Below are 21,099 nucleotides of genomic sequence, written 5' to 3'. Positions count from 1 at the left end.
TTGTAAAATTGTATGGGGTGGAACCCCGGTGTCCTGGCCAAATCTGCCTGTTGGTCTCTAATGGATCCCCTATATATAAATTGGCTACATCATTGCACTCTCCTCTCCAAAAATAACTGGTGTTTGGTGGGTGTTCTGGCACACTATGGCTGCTGTCACATCATCCAGGTGGATGCTGCACACTGGTGGTTGTTGAGGAGATCCCCCATACTATGTAGAGCACTTTGAGTGTCTAGAAAAGTGCTATATAAATGTAATTAATTAGTTTTATTATTATTATTATTATAAAAAATCCATCATATTGAAGTGTATTTTTTAACTAAATTCAAGTAATATAACTTAAAATATTTTGTTTTATATTTAACTTTTTGAAAGATTCACAATTTGATGGAAAGTAAATGGTAACTGAGGCTGTCAGTCTACCAAACATTCTACTGTTGCTTTGTGTTCCAAGGAAGAAAGAATGTCATACGGGTTTGGAACAACATAAAGGGTAGTGACTGATGACAGAAGTTTCATTGTTGGGATATCTATTTATTTTAAACAAGTGGCTCCTGACAACACTGAGGATAAATGATGTGCAACTTGAAGCCTACAGCACTAGATGGCAGAATAATTCAAATGCAGACTCTTTACCTCTTTGCAACCTATCTTTAGAGTAGCTAGGTGAATTTATTTTCATTCTGCCTAAATGAGAACAAGCTCATTATAACATGTAAAACATAATATTTTAACAAAAAATATATGACAGAAAACATTAGCATTAACTCTACAATCTTAAAAATAATTGTTCCAATTAGAAACAAAAAGGGTTTTAACCTGGACAGGAGAACATTTGTATTATTTTAGATGATAGAAAAGCATTCCTATTTTTTTTATCTCTCTTTAGCTTTTTGTCTGTGGCTTCTGTGGTTTTTGATGTCACGAACGCCCCACTTATTTTCTTTTCAATCCGATACCAAGTACTTTTTGGCCAATATCACCGATATAGATACCTCTGTTAAACTGAATTTTTACTAATTATTTTGATAAAATTAGTAACTTTCTTATTACTTAATTATTTTATATATTTATGGGCCTAAACAGAAAATTATTAGGCTGCTTTGTTTACCCTTAAAAATTAGTTCGTATAAGCCACATAAATTAACCATAGATATTATTATATGGCTACTATTACTAAAACTAAGTTACCATATGGATACTACAGTAATGCTGTAGTAAAACCATGGTTAAATGTATCAAATCCTTGGTTACTGCCATAAACAAGAAAACATGGTTACTACAGTCGTGGTTACTACAGTCATGGTTAGTACAATATTGCTAGTTAATCCATGGTAAGTTTTCATGAGGGTATAATTTATTAACGAGGATTACAGATCATTATCAGTGTTTTAACAACTCTGAATTTAAATGCTTGTCAAACAAGTCCATTACAATACATGTCATATCCAGGTTTGTCATTACTTAGTGTGAATAACTCCAGATACGGTTTTTCTGTCATTACCTCAGGAAAACACTGCTCCCTCCAGGCCTGGTTATATGGGGGTGCTTGAGGGGTGCTAAGCACCCTTAAATTGGACATTAAAGCACCCTCAATTAAATAACGTTGGTGCATTATTGCATCTTCACTTTAACTACTAGAGCACCCCCAAAATATTCAGAAGCACCCTCAGAGATTTTGATATGGAACTGGACCTGGCTCCCTCATTGAATGAGCACTATGACTGAAAGGTTGAGCGCTGTCTGACTGCTAGTGTATTTTAGCATTTCTGTGAGATCAGCAGAAGAAAAAATAGTTCTGGTGCCATACAACAATTCACAAATATAATAATTTTTTTCCACTTCGAAGTTTATGGGATCCATAAATATTCGTGTTATCTAAGTAATAAGATCACTTTAAAAAAAACTTCATAATCAATATTTTTATGTGAGGATCGATATTCTTGATACCACATCAGTATCGGAAGTATCAATACTTTAGTATAGAGAAGAGCGAGACTGCAAATTTGAGAGTGATATTTTAGCAAGAGAGAGCGAGTAGAGAGCCTATTAAAATACAAATTCTGTTTGAAAATCACAAGCATCTAACCTACAGATATACCCACTAAAAAAGGTACCATGGTATTAACATGTTTTTTTTGTTGTTGTTGTTTTTTTGGACATGGCACCATGCAAGACTGATCTCACTGTGAATACAGCGACAGGAGGTTTTTAAATTCTGCTGCAAAAATCGGACGAAATTCAAACTTCTGCCCCCAGTGGTCGAAGCTGGAAGTGTTGTTGAAAGAATTGGCAAGTGTAGGCTCCAGTTTCAGGGTGAAATGTACAGAGTGACACCAAAAGCAAGTTGTAAAGCTATTTTAGTTATAAATTCTGTTTATTTTTATTTCTATTTTATATTTCTTACAAAACTAATTGTAAACATTTAATCAGAAGGCTACAAAAGGATTTTTATATCATGATAAACATGAAATAAGTCTGTCTAAACTTTTTTTACTACTTTATAGAACTGCTCACTAGAACAACCTGTTGCTTGGTCATCACTGCCAGGAGTGTGTGTACATATGTATGTGTGTGCACACTAGTCGACTAATTTTAAGCATGACAGAGCAAGTGAGTCTATTGTGCCTGTCACTCTAGTTGCACCAGCAGCTATCTGAAACATTTTGAGCACACAGGCTTACTCTCAGAGTTAGCACGTCTCCTGGACTAATAGTGCTCCTTACAAACAGGCTTATCCAATAGAACATCTGTAGAAGAGTCTAAACTGCCACTGATAGTCAAATTTGCCCACTAGGAATGAAGTTGACTTGATAATCCTAAAGGAACAAAGACACTTGAAGGTAGGCACAATTTATGCAAAAACAAATCTGCCATTCTCAGCCAAACAACTAAAGAGTTTGATTAGACTCACCCATAGAGAATCAGTGTGTTATCTGGGATTCCTTGTGATTTAGACTTTTTCTTCATTTCAATAAGTGGATTTGCTTTACTTTTATTAGGTGTGTGTCTGTCTGGGGGTAGTAAGTGTGTTTACTGGTTACAGAGAAATGAACAAGAGAAAAAGAAAGCACTACAATAAACATCTAGTGGAAAGTTCTAGCCGCAAGACACTAGGACGTTATCCTTATTTCATTTTTAAGTCTTGTCTTGTCTGTTCATCAAACTTTGTTGAGTCTTTGTAAACCATTGCGATTACAACACCCTTCAAGCAATCCAGAATTTGTGCGACTTTTGGCTTCTCTTTCTTCTTGATTTAACAACAGTTTTTTCAAATAAATAGATGATTCTTTGATGTAATGTTAGTGTATTTGTGTGGAGAAGGGACCACTCATCATACAGGTGTAGCAGCAAGGTTTGTGAATTCCTGCCTTGAGCTCTTGACCTGTATTTGGTGAAGGTTTGACACTGACCTTCAGTGTTTGGAATAATAGCCTGCAGTTCCGTTGTTTTCAGCTTCCCAACCTGATAACGAGGCAGAGGCAGCTGGCAGCATTGCTGCCTCCCATTAGCACTTAGCACCCAGGGGAGACTAAGGGTGCATTCCATTCAGAAGTGATCATTCCTAAGCCCTATTAACTTTGAAGACTTTGCCATCCACTGTGAGAGCCTTGGAAGGCTAAAAGTTGTAGGGCTGAAAATTAAGGGTCATTCAGAACTCACATTTTAAGTCATTTTTGTTGGACAATCTGTTGAAGTGATCTTAAAGCATGGTTATCATGATTGTTCTCCCTTCAGAGTGCCCTTCGGAGGGTGATTTATCCCATTTGGAATGCAATGTAAGACGCTCGCCAAGGGGCGTGTCGTCAATCCATCATGCTTTCTAACTGGTTAACCAGTTAACTGGTTAAATAGTTAACCTAAAATAATAATTTAAAAAAATGTAAGTCTTAATTTACTCGACCTCCAATGTTGTTCCAAACCTGTATGACTTTATGCCGAACACAGGAGAATTTTTTATGAATGTTTCGATTGAATAGTCTTGTAAAAACAATGGCAGTTGATAGTGACTCACTTTTAAGCTTAAAAAAGGTTTATGGCTGAACTTTACATTTACTTTACACAGGTAAACTATTAATTGTTAACTTGTAATTGGCCTTTATGCAGGAAGTTGACAAAACTACAAAAAACACCTGGTGGATGTATGAGGGGCTTTGTTTATTCTTAAAATGTCCTTAACAAAATTAAAGCCAAACCTACACCCTTAAAGAATACATTCCTTTTTAGAACAGGATCTTGTATTTTATGACCACAACACAGTGTGCTGCATCTTTAAATGGTTCCAGCCCACAATATTGTGACCTTATCGTCCTCATAATAAAAGTCACATTGTGTTTGGCTGGGCAGATTTAAATTAGCAGAGTCTTTTATTACAGACGTTCCTTTGTCTGGATGGGCACAGACAACTGCCAGCTGATGCCAAGCAGCCATGCTCACAGAGCATGTCAGCTCATTCCCACAATTCCTTTTATATGGGTTTATAGTTGTTTTTATTAGTTTTATTAGTTGTAGTTTGTTTTGTATGGCCAAGGGTGTCACTAGATTTAAAATGTAAATAAAAATGGTACAGAAAATGAAAAAAAAAAAAAAAAAGTAAATTCAATTTTACTCTATTATTGGGTCATTAATAGACCCAAGAAGTGTTTGGCAAAGTTAATCTATTACAGCCTTAAATTAAGCCATGTTAAAGCTGTACAATTCAGGTAAAGTTGATCAATTCACATAATACACAGCATGCCTGTTCCGAATATACAGTCTTTCCACTGATATTCAGAGGCAAATTTACTTGGTCTGTAAATAATATATAGAATAATATATATATACTACATAATATTATGTCTCAGAAATTTAAACTTGAGATGATTGTCACCACTGAACCAACATACAATTTGATGTCATTTTTTATCGTTTAATTCAAATATATTTTTTCTCTGTATCTTTGCGTCTTACAGTACTTTATTTACATTTAGTTGATCATTTATAATTTTTTCTAGCAAACCTTGATGGCAGAATTAATAGCCAAATCAAAAATCTGGACAAAATGGAGCACATTTTATTTTGTTCCTTTTCTTCCCAATTTGGAATGCCTAATTCCCAATTCTCACCTCACCTCAATCCGGGTGGTGGAGGACGAATCTCAGTTGCTTTCAAGTCTGAGACCGTCAATCCGTGCATTTTATCACGTGGCTTGTTGAACACCTTACCGTGGCGTCGTAGTGCATGTGGAGGCTCACGCAATTCTCTGCGGCATTCCTGCACAACTAACCACGCGCCCCACCAAGAGCAAGAACCACATTATAGTGGCCACGAGGAGGTTAACCCAATGTGACTCTACCCTCCCTAGCAACCAAGCCAATCGGTTGCTTAGGAAGCCTGCCTGGAGTCGCTCAGCGCACCCTGGATTTGAACTTGCGACTCCAGGTGTGGTGATCAGCGTCTTTACTTGCTGAGGTACACAGGCCCCAATGGAACACTGTTTTAAATTATAGTATGTATGGCACTAATATGCTGAGTTATGACTTAAAATTATTAATATGCTATTTTAAGGAATATTCCCGATTCAGTACAAGTTAAACCCAATTTTGACTTGTCCCTTAATTCTTCGTACAATGGAGGTGAATAGGGCCAATCCGAAAATGTTCAAATACTCACTAGTTTCAAAAGGATACCCACAAGATGTAAACAATATGCATGATAACATGATTTTATTTTGATAGATATATCATATTATATCCAATATCTCATTGCCATCGATGACCTAACGACCTAAAACAACGTTATATAAAATGATGATTAAAACATCTTCTTATAATGAAGAATTACAGAAATGCAAGTGTTTTTATAAAATTTCCAAAAATTGGACCCCTTCACTTTCATTGTAAATGCCTCACTGTAACCTTGAGTTTTGCTTTTTTAAAGAAAAGGAGGGATGAGTCGAAATACATTTTGTGCTAATCAACATTATGCCACAAATGCTATCAATTGAGCTTAACTTGTATTGCGAAATATTTTTTGAAGTCTAGTTATGCCCCTGAATATAGCATTTACAAGGAATTTTATTTGACAAATGACCTTTTTGATTGGGCAAAATGGGACCTTTAACAACACATTTTTGTGTTAAAGCTAGAACTGTTATTGAGTTTAAAGCAATGTAATTTTCTGTACCCAGTGCATTTGTGAACTTGAAACCCATTGATCAAGAGAATGCTATAATTATTTTGTCCTTGGGCCAAAATGTTGAAACATAAAAAGCTAAGTGTGTACTCAGTCAGAAATTTCCGCCTGACCTGCCTTGTAGAAAGCATGTATATAGCGAGTTATGGAAGTTTCCAGATTCTGACAGCACCAGAAAGCTTTGTGTTACACCTGACGTAACATGACTTCTCAGAAATCAGCAAGAGAAGCAGCAAGTGCAAAGGCTCATTTATTCATCTTAAGTTACATGATTTAAGGGTAGATGCAGTAGGAGTGCGGGGGTCGGGTGTTTCGGGCTTCCAGAGAAACACCCTGCTGAAATCACATGAGCATTCACACCGAGCTGTCTGGCTCTTCTTGTCTGGTGTTGTTTATCCAACCACAAGGAGAACATGCAGATGGCTACAGGGTTCCTCTTTACCCCATAGGATATAGAAACATTGTTTGCTTAGGTGACCTTAACTGGGGTCAGAATGGCTGTGAATGAAGGTTGATTGCAAAAATAAACAGGATCATTACATAACATGGTTGGCTTCTGTGAAACACTGTAGCTGGGTGGCTGTTATGGATGTTATTATGTTTTATGTTGTTTAGTGTGTTATATTGTAGCTGCCTGTCTGTGACCATAACTTAGATGGGGTAAATGGCATCTTGTATGTATAACTTGTCAGCTGTAAAGTCATGGCAATGTTTACAGAAGGATTTTTACACTTTGTCATCTCTCTTACACCTGTTATTCAGCTCAAAATACCCTACAGATCATTTATTATAACATGATGAAAATGCCAATTTTTGGGTGGGAATAAAAACAAGCTGTTTTTGTGAGTGTGTCTTTAAATGCAAATGAGCTGGTGCTCCCCGCCCCATATCCAGAATAGGGCAGAGTTTTGACATCTCTGCTTTGGATAACTAGACATCATAAGCAATATGACTGACAGTGAAAATAGTGGTGTTCAGCCCTATAAGTTTGAACCAGAGTCAGCCACTGATGAGGGAGAGACTCCGTCAGAAGTAACACCTTTGAGAATAAACCATGAAGTTTCCGAATGGTTATATGATAAATGTATTTATTTGATGTAGAGTTTTTTCAGCATTTTTGCAATGATGGATGAGCAACACACACACACAAATACTGTTATAGTGTTCGCCATGCGCTATAACAAAACAACACACACAAACAAACTGTGACTGTCCGTCGACAGTCGCGGGCAGGGCCAGTAAGTGACGTCACTTCATACAGAATCTGCGAACGGCTTGTTCTGAGACAGTGCTTATGATTAATGGGGATTTACAAAAAAGGACTGGTGGATTGGTATCATTATAGGGTGGTTCTGTACACACACTGCCAACACACATTTATGTTCAAACACCATGTTAAAGTGAATTTTGCATAATAAGTCCCCTTTAAAAATAGCAAAAACCGAGGTTACAGTGAGGCACTTACTATGGCAGTGAATGGGGCCAATTTTTGGAAGGCAAAAAAAAGTTTAGAATTGTATAAAATCACTTCAAGTCATTCTTCTGTTAAAACGTATGTCATTTGTTTAGATGTAAAGTTGTTTAAATCATTGTTTTTATGGTCATATTATAGTTTTATTTTTTATAGAGTTACATCGTCATGGCAGTGAAGTTGTAAAATTGGATATAACTTTACACAGAAAAGGTTCATAAGTGATTTTATCTACGGATCGGGCCCCATTCCATTGTAAGTGCCTCACTGTAACCCAGATTTTTGCTTTTTTAAAAGAAAACAAGTTTTTGAGGTAATCAACATTATGCCACAAATGCTGTTGATTGATCTTAACGGAGCCTGGAATATTCCTTTCATTTACACAATGTAGTGAATAAACAATATACAAAAATGGAGAGTTTATAACATCACACAAAGTGTATAGTTTGAAGTCAGTCTATCAAACCACACTTTAGCATATTCTTAATAAATGTCAACATACCTGGTAATAAAGTTATGCTTATTGCCATGTTGAAATGTTAGTGGGATTATTTTCATTCTCATTTTTCTTCATTCTTTGATTATTTAGTATGACAAAACCTTCATTGTCACTCTAATTGAATGGCTGATCTAAAGGACATTTAAGCTTTAATAACTTTAAGTTAATAAATGTGTACACTGACATTTATACTGTAATAACTCTCTAAGGTCCAAACAGTGCCAGAGGACAAACAGAGCATCCAGTACAGCTGGGGAATTATAGGAGCCAATTTGAAGTTAGCATTAGTAATTTGGCAGCTGCATTACACAGTAGTGCTATAACTAATGCAAGACATAACTTTAGACTTTAAAAAGCAGTGTGATTATTCTATTTTAGACTTTAACTTAATTGTTTAGACAAAGAGCAACTAATGCAGAGAATATGTTTATTGACTGTGGGCAAACTTTTATTGCATTACAGTAATCAATAGTAAAAATCAAATCTCTGAAACTCGTCAATTTATAGTGCATTCAAAAATGCTGTGGAGAGAGAATTAAACAAGATACATTTTCTCTGTTTACAATGTAAATGTAGAATTCTTTTTTTTAACCATATTGATATATATAGCACAAGAGTCCATAAATTGAAATATTTGGAATTCAAAACTTTAGAGATGACAAAATAATAAGGGTTTTATTATCGACAGACAGACAGACAGACAGATAGATAGACAGATAGATAGATACTTTACTATCCACTTCATTTGTATAAATAATTATTAGGCTACATATGTCACAACAACTTATCATAATGCTATAGGGTTAACTGAATGTAATACAGCTAAACCAATGTTCTGGTTTTGTTTAAATTTAGCAGCATGACTTGTTCCTTGGGCTTGTCTCATATTGTGGTCCCTGCGCTGTGATTTATCCCTGTTGTTTAAATGTCATTACCCTGCGGCTGAATGAGTGTGACATGGACAGTCTGGTTTGCTGACCACATTAGAACCCTCATGTTATGACTGATATTGACTGCAATGGTTGTTTTATCTCCTGGGGAGACCTTTGTGATTTGAGGTATTTCAAAATGCAGCACCACAGACAAAAAGCTTGTGATAAAGGCTAAGGATTTAGAGTCTTGATGTTGTAAGTTCCCTAGTGTGCCAGAAATTCTCACAATGCTGAACAAATATTTGTTACTGACTTGAATCTTGGCTACCAAAGCTGCTGTCTGTGTTGTTGGTGAACTTTTTTGATTAGCAAGATGGGAGCAGTCTTTTTTTCCATCATGATATAGCACATTGTACTATATATAACATAAGAAAATGCAGGCCATGATGAACATTAATCTAACACATTATCTAAGGTGTGGGTATGGTGTGTATTTAACAACTTAAGAAAAAATATATGGTATTTCTCAAATTGACATAATAATGGCTTCAGTGCATTTCAAGAAATGGCAAAGCCTTCCCAAAAAAATGACAAAGATTCTGTGGCCTATTTTAAGAGCGCTAAGCGCAGCGCTATGCAATACTTCAGTGGGCATGGCCATGATGTTTTGATATTTTCATGCAAGCATGCACTAAGAATAGGCACAAGTAGGTTTGGCGAAATTGGGCATGCAAAGTGCTAATGGGCTGGGTGAAAATTGTGCTTATAATTAGCGCTCTCACAAAAACTTGTGTTAAGCATGGTCATTGCACTGCACCTAGCGCTGTCATGAAAATTGAGGCCAAAAAATCTGTGGAGAGATGTTTCTTTATTTTCATGACTGCGCTATACAACAGCGCACAACATCTTATCTAATTATCTTGAGAGCGCTAATTCTAAGTGCAATTTTAGTTTTTGGTTTTATTGTTTTTGGTTATTTTCAATTGGTTAGGTTTAGGTGTAGGAGTCAGGTTAGATATTTAAAAATATGTATATAAATGTGTAATGTGAATACAATTATTGTGGCTAAATTGACCTGCCTGTTACATGTTTTATATTGTTGATAATTGATTAGGTTTATTGGGGGTTGTGTTAGGGGATCGAAAATATTGATATGATAGTATAATGAATCTAAAATAATGTATTTCTAAACTAAATAAACCATGCTGTAGTTAAATACTCGATAATACCTGAAGATTGCTGGGCCTGTGATGTAATAGTCCGAAATGAGGAGAGAGACTGTTCTATCCATGTTTTCAAGGGGCAGGAAAATATTATAGTTTAGTATAGTGTTATTATAGTTAATGAAAACTAAAATAAAAACTAATTAAAACCATTTTCATTAACTAAAATAAAAATAAAAACAGAAATTATTTGAAAAACTAAAACTAAAATAAAAAATACAAATGTTCTCGTATTCATTTCAGTTTTAGTTTAGTTTTAGTTTTGGGCAAAATAGGACTCTTTTGGAAATGTTGCATTTCTTGGCACTTTTAATTATGATCCAAAGACACATAACCTGACATTATACCTTTGAAGAAAGCTTAAGATGTCGTCAGATCATGCCCATAAAAGAAAATTATCTTATTATTTACTCTTCATGCCATGCCAGATGTGTTTGACTATCTTTCATCTGCTGAACACAAGCAAATATATAATATATCAGCTCTGTAGATCCATACAACACAAGTCAACAGGGTCCAAAGCTTTTAAGCTCAGAAAGCAAATAAAGGCAACATAAAATAATCCATAAATGGTTTAATTCGTGTCATCTGAAGATATCTAATCCGTTTTTGGTGAGATCAGACCAAAATGTAATTCCTTTTTCAGTATAAATCTGGCAATTGCAGTCTACAGGAAAGATCGCCAATGTCTGCTTATGTCAAGATTTACAGTAAAAAGGATGCTACCTTTATGTGCTTTTTTGATCTTTAAAGTTTTGTACCCTTGCACTTGCATTGTATGGGACTACAGAGCATAGATATTCTTCTAAAACATCAGACAGACACATCTGGGAGTAATTTATAAGAGAATTTCATTTTTGGGTGAACTAGCCCTTTAATTGTTTTCTTCCTAAAGATTAGTTTAGAAATTATTTATAATCATTTAAGGAAATTAATATGGATACAATGGGGATCAAGTTTAAATGTCTTATGTCACTTTACCCATATTCACCCTATGTTATAAAATTTACAATCTAAATTAAACATGATAGTACAACTAGATAGAGGTAACACAAGACTGCCCAGAGAAATGTAATGATATTAGAATTTTTAAATGATACCAGTAACTGCTTCTGCTTTGGCAGCCATGAATAATATAATACTAAAACTAAAATACCTAACACTAAAATAAAAGCTAACTAAACTGAAACTGAGAAAACAAAAATTACAAAAATGATATAAAATAGAAATAAAAACTAAATAAAAAAATCCAAAACTATAATAACACTGCGCCTCACTTATGAGACTGTCTTAGGTCAAAATTAATAAAGGAATATTCTAAGTTCAATACAAGTTAAGTTCAATCAACAGCATTTGTGGCATAATGTTGATTAACCCAAATATATAGTTTGACATGTCACTCCGTTTCTATAAAAAAAAAAAATGTAAAAAAGTAAATATCTAGGTTACAGTTTGGCACTTACAATGGAAGTGAATAGGGCCAATGAGTAAACGTTAAAATACTCATTGTTTTAAAAGTATTGCCACAAGGCTTAAACAACATGATAACATGATTTCAGTGTGATAAAATCACTTACTAACCTTTTCTGTCTCAAGTTATATCCAATTTTACAACTATGTTGCCATGAGGACGTAATGCTGTAAACCCTAAACCCCTTAAAACAACTGTAAAAACTGTGATTCAAATTATTTTACAGCTCCAGTTATACACAAGGAGAATTAACAGGAGAATTACTGTGTGCTTTTATAAAATTAGGCAATAAATGTCACATTTCTGCCTTTAAACTTTGACTAAATTCACTTTCATCGTAAATTGTTTCATTGTCTCACTGTAACCTTCATTTTTGCTTTTGCTTTTTATAAAAGGAGGGACAGATCAAAAACATTTTTGTGGTAATCATCATTATGTCACAAATGGTTTCAACTGAGCTTCTATTGAACCTGGAATATTCCTTTAAGTTCAGACTGAAATGATCATGGTCCTTGTTAAATATTCAACCATAGCGGCTTGTTTCTAATGTTGGTATCCTTCAGAAGGATATGCAGAGAGGCAGGTTCTTCACACTATCTGGAGCAGCACAAAGTTTGAAAGACTTTCCCACATATTGTCATCTCTGGTGTTAGAAATAATATGATCTTTCCCGCTTTATCCTCATTACATCACCATGACTGATTGGTCCATGTTTCTGAACACACAGTAGGCATCATAGATGTAAATGTGAGCATGTCATGTGTGCATTTATCTCTGTGACATTCCAGATTTGCAAAAATACAGAATTGGCTGTTTTGGAGTCTTAGTTTAAATAAAAGCTATATTTGGACAGGGAAGTTTTGAGTTCTAAAAGTTACAGAATTTTTTCATAGTACACAAATCTATTTAATATCAAAAGTTCTAGGATTTTTTTTTATCCTCAGAATATGACCCCTTTAAGCGGTATTTGCTCAGGAAAAAAAAAAACAATAATTCAGAATTCAGTTGTTCACTAATAAATAAACGTCACTGGGGTTGATACTTATTTAAATAACTGTAGAGGACTTTCTTTACAAAAAAAAAATGTTCATCTGAATTCTGCTCTTCTTGTATCAGGATCCAAAAGTAGAATCCAGCTGGTGTCACACTTAAAATACCTTGTTCCAAAAGAGAGTAAGGCAGTTACTTGGATGTGTTTACTGGGGTAATAAATGTTATCATCTTGACACCATCCTTTTAACACGCAGCTCTGAAATTGACCTGTTTGCCCTCCCATGACTCACAATAACTATGAACCTGAGTGCAGACAATTTCTGGTTTGTTCTTTCAACCTCAGCTACACTCTTCCACCAATATTTACAACCTACAGATAATTTAGCAGCACTTGCTTGTCAAATACCCCCATCAGTGAAAGATTCCTGCCACCCTTTCTTCTTCCCACTCATACTTTTTAAGCTAATCATGGCAGGCACTGGTTGTAAATTTTGCACTGTAAAATGTGAAGCATGTATTTCTGTTGTGATGTCAGACTCCAGTTGTTGCGGAGCCTTAAAAGAGACACTGACCTTCCAACACCAAAGTCTTCATGATACACACCCCAGTTACACGCAAGTGTACTTGCACCATCTGCTTCAAGAGAGACACTTCTTAGCACCAGAATATACCCGGGGGGAATTCGCTAAGAATTAATTGTCCACTTACAACATAATTTATTTGCATACACTGTCTGCATTGTTTTTGTGCCTGATTCACTAAAATAATTATGCAAATCAGGTTATAATGTAAACACACACAAAAATGTAGTGCTGAATGCAATTTACACTGGTCTTGCCAGTTGTAGTATGGATATCTTAAAAAGTCTTAATAATTAAGACTGCTTTATAATCTTTCTGATCACCAATCAAACACATGTCAATACAGGGGCGCAACTACACATTTCCGAGCGGGTATGCAAAACAAAATTTGGTGCCCATGTATCTGTTAAGCGAGGGGAGGGGAGTGTCATCCAATATAAGCATTGAGTTGGGGTTGATGTTGTAGGGGTCGAGGAGGCCGATTGCACCACGTTTATAGGGCTTTTCCACTGCATGGTACAACTCGACCCGACTCTGCTTGCTTTTTCAGAGTCAATGTAGGCTGTAACTGATCTAGAGTCAGTTTAGCAATAACTTTTAAGATAAAAAAAACGAACTGATTCAAACAAGACTTGCTGTTTTGAATGCAGTCATTTTAAATTCCCAGTTGGTCACTGGGAAATAGAGAGAAATATACCTAAATATTTTGTAATATTTAAAGAGAAGTGTTTGGTCTACAGAAAGTGAATGTGGAATTTGGAATAAACCACCATCACTGATAATGCCTACACACTGATTTCGCACTATTCTAATGTTGCAAGGCCCAGTGGACAATGTATTGAACATGTAACTTGTGTTTCATACACTTGAGCTCGAGTCCCAAGTTTACTTTGAGTCTCAGCTTTTTGTAACAAATGTTAATTACACAAAATGTATGGGCATTAATAAATGTTTAATGTGTTCATAAATTATAAATATTGTTTTACTGTGAAAAATCAGTTAAAAAAATTATCAAATAAATGCCAACTTTTCAAACAAAATATGAAGGTCTACCTACTCCCTCTCTCTCTCTCTCTCTTTCTCTCTCTCCGTGTCTCCGCGCAGCAGTGCAACACACATCGGCACATGATCAGACACACAGACAGGCAGGCAGCAGCCCCTCCCAGCCCCTATCCCAGTTGTGTTTTTCTTGGCTTGTTTGGAGGTGAGTGGCAATGAACAACAGACTAAGCTACCAGTGCCTCGACTTTACAGCTAATTAGCCAAAAGACAAATGTAGTTAACTTGTGTCTTGCTAACATGCATGACTCATGAGCTACTAGCTAATGTAATAAGTTAGATAAAGTTTAGCTAAGGTAATATATCATGGTCATACAGGCTAATACTGTACTTAATGGAAACACTACCGGTGAATACAGTACAATATGTGTCTAATAACGTCATCACAATAACCACATTGATATGCAAATGAGGTATTACTTAATTAAAGTGTGCTAATTTGCATACATTTGACAAGGCACTGCAGGTGAATAGGATAAACAAAATAACTCAAGCACATCACCACAGAACTTCCCCAGTTAATGACTTACATCAAGAGTCGTTTCACCTGAAATGTTTTGTTTAAATATGCAGATTAGCTTGTTTTGGTTCATTTAGAAGAAATCTACAGATGCAAACAGATGGAGGGTAGTAGGCTTAAAGCAAACACCATCTAAATTTGTATTTTGGAAGTTTTCTTTCCATTAGAGTAAAAGAAGACATGGAAGCAAAATAGACCAAAATCTCAATATTTTATAGAAATCTGTTGAGTATGAAACAATTGCGTAAGTGTGAGGAAATTAAAATAAATTGGTAAGGAAGTCAGAGTTGTGTTAATATATTTAGCGTTTTTTACATAAATAATTATGAGAAGTGCCCTTTTTTCCACTTCCCACTTTTCCCAAAATGTCTGTGCACGTCTCTGCTTGCCACTTTGTTTGACTTACTCTGTGGTATGTCTGCATGCATTTTCATCTGCTGAGCAAAATAAAGAATTTAATATTCCAAACACTTTCTTCTCCATGTGTTTAGATAATCTTAGCATTCTGGCCAACACTGGTGATTCCAAAGTAAAAATCTCATTAGTGTAATAGGCCTGAAAATGCTCCATTAAGATGTAATTATGTTTGCTTGATGAAAGCAGTAAATCAGCACAAAAATAAATGGTTGTCAAGATTTGAAACAATAACGGAATAGAGTTTTCAACATGTTTTTTCTTTTCTTTAGTGATCCATCTGACCTTGGTAAACAGCCAGTGATTAACTAACAGTAAGTTTTTGGCATCTTTTGATAACAGTGCTTCAATTCATTTTCTAATCATCAATACAGGTGTGAACTTGATTGATTGATTTTCCAAATTTCTGTCCTTCTAATCCCTACCAGAATACAATATTCAAACATATGATTCAGAATATTAATCACTATGTCACACCATATAGGCCTATATCGTTCAAAATGTGTACAAATACACACTTTATCTTAATATTTCTTTATATAACATCACACACGGTATCTGTTGGTTATCATTCCTGTCTTACAGATCTAAAGTTTTCAAGACTTTAAAGAAGAGCCCTCCAATATTGGGCACTTGTAAAACACCTAATATAATATAATGAAATATAAGCGCTTTATGTGACTTGCAAGAAAAAAGATTTAATCAGAGTACACAGCAACTTTTGAATGCCAATGAATAAAGAAAGATTGGTGTAGTTATGGCATCTACCTGTAGGGATTAACTTTGTTGTGATTGTTAGTTGGAGGCAAGTGGCATTTATATTTTAGGAGGTGGGGACTTTCTTAGAGTGCATTTTACTGGACCAAAAATTGCATACACCAATCTGTGCAAGGAGAGTCATCAATATTTTTCCTAGAAAAGAAAGCCTGTACATTTGTAATACGTATATCTGCTAAAAAGTTATTTTTGTCAACATTTAGATGTACGCTAGGATAAAGATGGTCTAACGGCCAACAGAGATTAGCTAAAAGACACAAATCTCTGATTTTCATTTCATGAAGACTTTAATAGTTAAAAGTTGTAGTCTCGGTGACTGACATTGTTTCAATCAGCTTTGAACATTTCATTAAGCCCATCTTTAACTCTATCAGTGATGTTGTCCTTTGGAGTTTACCTCTGTTTTTGTCATTAGAGCCATAATTTCATGCAACATTAGGTGTGTAATTGTGTGTTAAATAACGAGGGTGAGCAGGGATCACATTGCTAATGAATGAAACATTGTTAATGAGACTAAATGGAAACAAAAGCATAGTTACATGCAGCTAACTGAGACAACAATGTTGATTGTTGTCATGCTAATGAAGGAAATAATGTCCTACCACTGTGCAAGTCTATAAACATCCCAAAAAAGACTTGCAGAGTCCGGTTGCTTTGCTCCAAGACTACTCTGCTGAAAGAAAAGAAAAAGTATAGTTCACCCAATAATGAAATAATGAAAATTCTCTCATCATTTACTCACCCTCATAACATCTAAGATGTGTATGACTTTATTTCTTCTGCAGAATACAAAGAAAGATTTTTAGAGGTATATCTCAGCTCTGTATAGGTCCATACAATGCAAGTGAGTGGTGATCAGGACTTTGAAGCTACAAAAGTTGAAATATATGTAATTAATATTTATTAATATAAAGAGTCCAGTTGTTTAATCATTGTCTTCTAAAGCGATCAATTTGGTTTTGGGTGAGAACAGACCAAAGTATAACTTATTTTCACTGTACATCTTGCTATAGGAAGTGTAATCGAGCTTGAAACCATGATTGCCAAGGAGACTGCTGTCAAGATGTACTGTGAAAAAGGAGTTACATTTTGGTCTGTTCTCACCCAAAACCAACTGGATCACTTCAGAAGACATGGATTAAACCACTGGAGCCTTATGGATTATGTTTATGCTGACTTTATCTGTGTTTTGGAGCTCTTAGAGTTCAGGTCACCATTCACTTGCATTGTATGGACACAGAGCTGAGATTTTCTTCTAAAAATATTTGTTTTCATCAGAAGAATGAAAGAAAGACACCTCTGGTATGGCATGAGGGTGAGTAAATGATGAGATAATTAAAATTTTTGGGTGACCATTTAAACCAGTCTCAGCTTGTATTCTGGTTTTAGCTGTCTCTAAGCCTGTCAGACAGGTCTGGTGGCTGGTTTAAAAGGGGTTTGGGGTATTTGTTAGCTGGTCAGCCTGGAAGACGAGCTGAAAACCAGCAAAGCTAGACAGCTATCAACTATGCCATCTTAAGCTACAAGACCATAACAAAACAGATTTGTTAGCCAGTAGTTAGCTTGAGAAAAATGTTTACTGTTTAAGTGCTTTAAACTCTGGTTTTAGTTCTCATGTGATTTTGCAAAGAGACATCTGTGCCTCATCTAGACAGATGTGACTAGAAAAGGGCACTAATTATTTATCATTTTCATTGTCAGGCCTCCAGAAGGCAGTATTAGCATGCCATTTCACAAAAGACGAAATGACAGTGGAGCAGCCCTCCCAGGAACAATAAATTCCTATCTCTATTTACATGCTAAATGGCTTGGAAAAGCATGACTAAATCAGAATCTCATCAAAGTTCATATTCATTACCAGCCTTGAATATATTATCATCTCCTGACATACTGGACTGCCTGCTGCTAAGTATTTCTGAGGTTCACCACAATTTTATTGCCATCAATTGTAATGTGGAGTGGCTACAACCAAGAGTGATTCTAGGATTTCTAGGATGCTCAGAGGAATAAAGCTTGCCTTTAAGGGATAGTTCACAAAAAAAATGAAAGTTCTCTCATCATTTACTTACACTCATGCCATCCCAGATGTGTATTGCGTTCTTCTGAATACAAACAAACATTTTTAGCAAAATATTTCAGGTCTACACAATGCAAGTGACATAAAGGCAGCATAAAAGTAATCTATAAGACTCCAGTGGTTAAATCTATATCTTTAGAAGCGATATGATAGGTGTTTGTGAGAAACAGATAAATATTTAAGTCCTTTTTTAATATCAGTCTCCACTTTCACGTTCTCCTTCTTTTGTTTTTGCCGATTGCAACGTTTTTGTATAAAACGCCTCATTAATCACTGCAATGACAATATGGGTTTAGTAAATCCCATGATGCACTGGCACGTTGAATGAACATTCCAGATGTTTTGGGTGAACGCCAGATGTCTGTGTTTGTGCAACACAAAAGGCCCCTGTTAGGCGTTATTTAACCAGAACAGGGATTTGAAGGGCAAACACCAACAACTGTCTGGGACATACCAAGCTTTTTAAAGACATTTAATATTAGAGCCAGTTTATATTAGAAATACTGGAAGCTGTTCATCTGGTGCCATTTATCTTGCCTAGGTGGAGCAGGTGTTTTTTTGGGTGCAATGGGAACAGTAGGTTTCCTTGGGTCAATGCATCCTGTCTGGCTCAGGCTCTTATCTAGTTCATCTACCTGTGATTTGCACCACTCAGCATAGGAAATAAGATAAACATATAATATGTTATAGACATGTAACACAAATATATTATTTGGTATATTCCTATCATTGATGTTTACTGCTCTGTCCTTCATGGTACATACCTGGTCACTGTGGCTTATCAGACATTCATATTAGATTAAATGTTGTATACAAACACAGTTGCGTAATTTGTGGGCTGGTCGAGCAGTATCAAACAGATCAGAGATACAAGCTGACACTAATAAAAAGATTACTGTATATAATTCATGTAAAACACAATACTTTTCCAGGTCAGACAGCAAGAATATTGTTTTGGCTCTTGGTTTAACCCACTTTTGCATGCACAGGTGATTGTTTAGAGGAAAAGTTCACTCAAAAATAACAATTCTGTCATTATTTACTCCCCTTATGCACCTTTTTGTTAACCTGCAGTTGTTACTTAAAGGAGCTATTTCTTCCTGATCTAACCAATACAATTATTTTTGTTCATGCAGTCCAATGTACTCAGGTTGATTCAGTAATAATAATAATTAATAATATTTTTTACTTGACTAAAACCAGTTAATTTAGATGTTAACATATTTGCAGGTTACCTCACAAAAATTGTTTTACAGTGTAAGTACAAAGCTTTATGGTAATATTTTGCAACAAGGTTCCATTTGTAAAGATTATTAACAACATTAGTTAACATAAACTAATAATGAACAATAATTTTACAGCATTTATTAATCTTAGTTAATGTTAATTTCAACATAAAGTAATTCATAACAAAAGTTGTGTTGTTAACATTAGTTAATGTACTATGAACTAACATGAACTAACAATGAACCTTGGTTCCCTTATGACTCCGTATACTTGACATTGCGTTTGTTAACGCATATGGGAAGTGCCTTCTTACATGACCTAGTTGAAACGTGTATGGTGTTTGAGCTCTGGCTATTTTGACGTGAAAAGCAGGTGTGCAAACACCATTTGCACAGGATATCTTCCTTCAAGACAGCAATTCATCTCTCATCTAGAAGCGCTCGTTCAAAATGATTACTCAACAGAAACAGAATGATTACAGAAACGGATCTTATCGCATGTACGCGCGCACAATTGGGATGCGTCGATAGATCTGAAGGATACGTACTTTCATATCCAAATTGTACGACATCACAGGATGTTTTTGAGATTCGCTTTCGAGGAAACAGCATATCAATTCGAAATCCTGCCCTTCGAATTTTCTCTGGCTCCTCGCATATTCACAGAGTGCATCAATGCCTTTCTTGCACCCCTGAAACTGAGTGCTGTGCTAAAATGGAATGTGTTCACTGACTGTATGTGCATGGCAAAGACCCAATAAGCTGCCCCATACATGAAAATTCTCATATTTGGCCATTATATGTGCACTATTAATGTTAAATGTGCTCTATTAACATTAAATGTTTACTAAGTAAGTTCTTGTTCATGTTGTCTTTGACTTACACTGACACCTAGTGGCCTGGATGCAGCATCATTTAAAATCAATAGTTTTCAGTTACTGATGCCAATGTAAAAATTCACAATTGACAGTCAGCCATGATTATTTTAATCAATGAGTGAAAGTGTCAAATAACAGAATGGTTACTGAGATTAAGCGAGTAGTATTTGGCTGGTCATGTGAATCTAACATGGCAGCCCCCATATTCAGACCCTCTCCATGTAGAACAAATGTTTGGATATGACCGGAGTCGTCATGATTTCTGTGGCAGCGGGGGCGTGGTCAAGCGCCCGTCTGGGAGAGAAAAGCGGTAAGGGCGCTTACACCTCATGCTACTGCAATTAGACACAGGTGTTAGACATAATCTAGCTCAGGTGTAAGCACCCTTACTGCTTTTCTCTCCCAGACGGGCGCTTGACCACGCCCCCGCTGCCACAATTTCCTATATATTTTTCAAAATGACAATTATTTCTTAAGGATTACAGCTTTTTTAACAAGGAAAAAATTACTTTGAAAAGGACACACACACACCAAAAATTATTTAAATGGTGCGCAAGTGCCTCATCCCAGGTTTGACATCATTGACAAAGTGCCATCCATTCTCTCTTATGTCATTACGTGATGCACCACCTTTGAAAGAGATCTGCTGTGATGGGGGAAAGATTTTCTGTGATTGTATGGTTTCAGAAGACTTGGAATATAGCTCACGGGTCATATCAATTCTGATCACTCGTCTTTATTTTGTTTTTGGTCCTTTTTGAGCTTGATAACCATGGTCGCTATGAACTGTCATAGTAAGATTCATTAAAAGCTTTCCATTCGTGTTCCACAAACAAAATAACAGCATACTGGTTTGAAACTACA

The 21,099-nt window shown here is 35.6% G+C and overlaps 1 protein-coding gene across 3 annotated transcripts in view; it reads left to right on the top strand.

Moving 5' to 3' along the window:
• The first annotated feature begins 2,679 nt into the window (after positions 1–2,679).
• The window catches only part of LOC127626236 (calcium-activated potassium channel subunit beta-2-like), a 35,838-nt gene continuing 17,418 nt past the window's right edge, over positions 2,680–21,099 (top strand). For 2 of the 3 annotated variants that reach the window (XM_052101891.1, XM_052101894.1), the window contains exon 1: positions 2,680–2,843. The gene's annotated coding sequence lies outside the window, so the exon portion shown is untranslated. Of the gene's footprint in view, positions 2,844–14,388; positions 14,489–15,549; positions 15,592–21,099 lie in introns of all 3 variants that reach the window. The other variant, XM_052101892.1, reaches the window with a different exon arrangement.

This window comes from Xyrauchen texanus, chromosome 32 (genome assembly GCF_025860055.1).
Source record: "Xyrauchen texanus isolate HMW12.3.18 chromosome 32, RBS_HiC_50CHRs, whole genome shotgun sequence".
In the NCBI taxonomy this organism is placed as follows: domain Eukaryota; kingdom Metazoa; phylum Chordata; class Actinopteri; order Cypriniformes; family Catostomidae; genus Xyrauchen; species Xyrauchen texanus.
The sequence above is the reverse complement of the archived record's forward strand: the minus strand, read 5'-3'. Positions and strand labels throughout refer to the sequence as shown.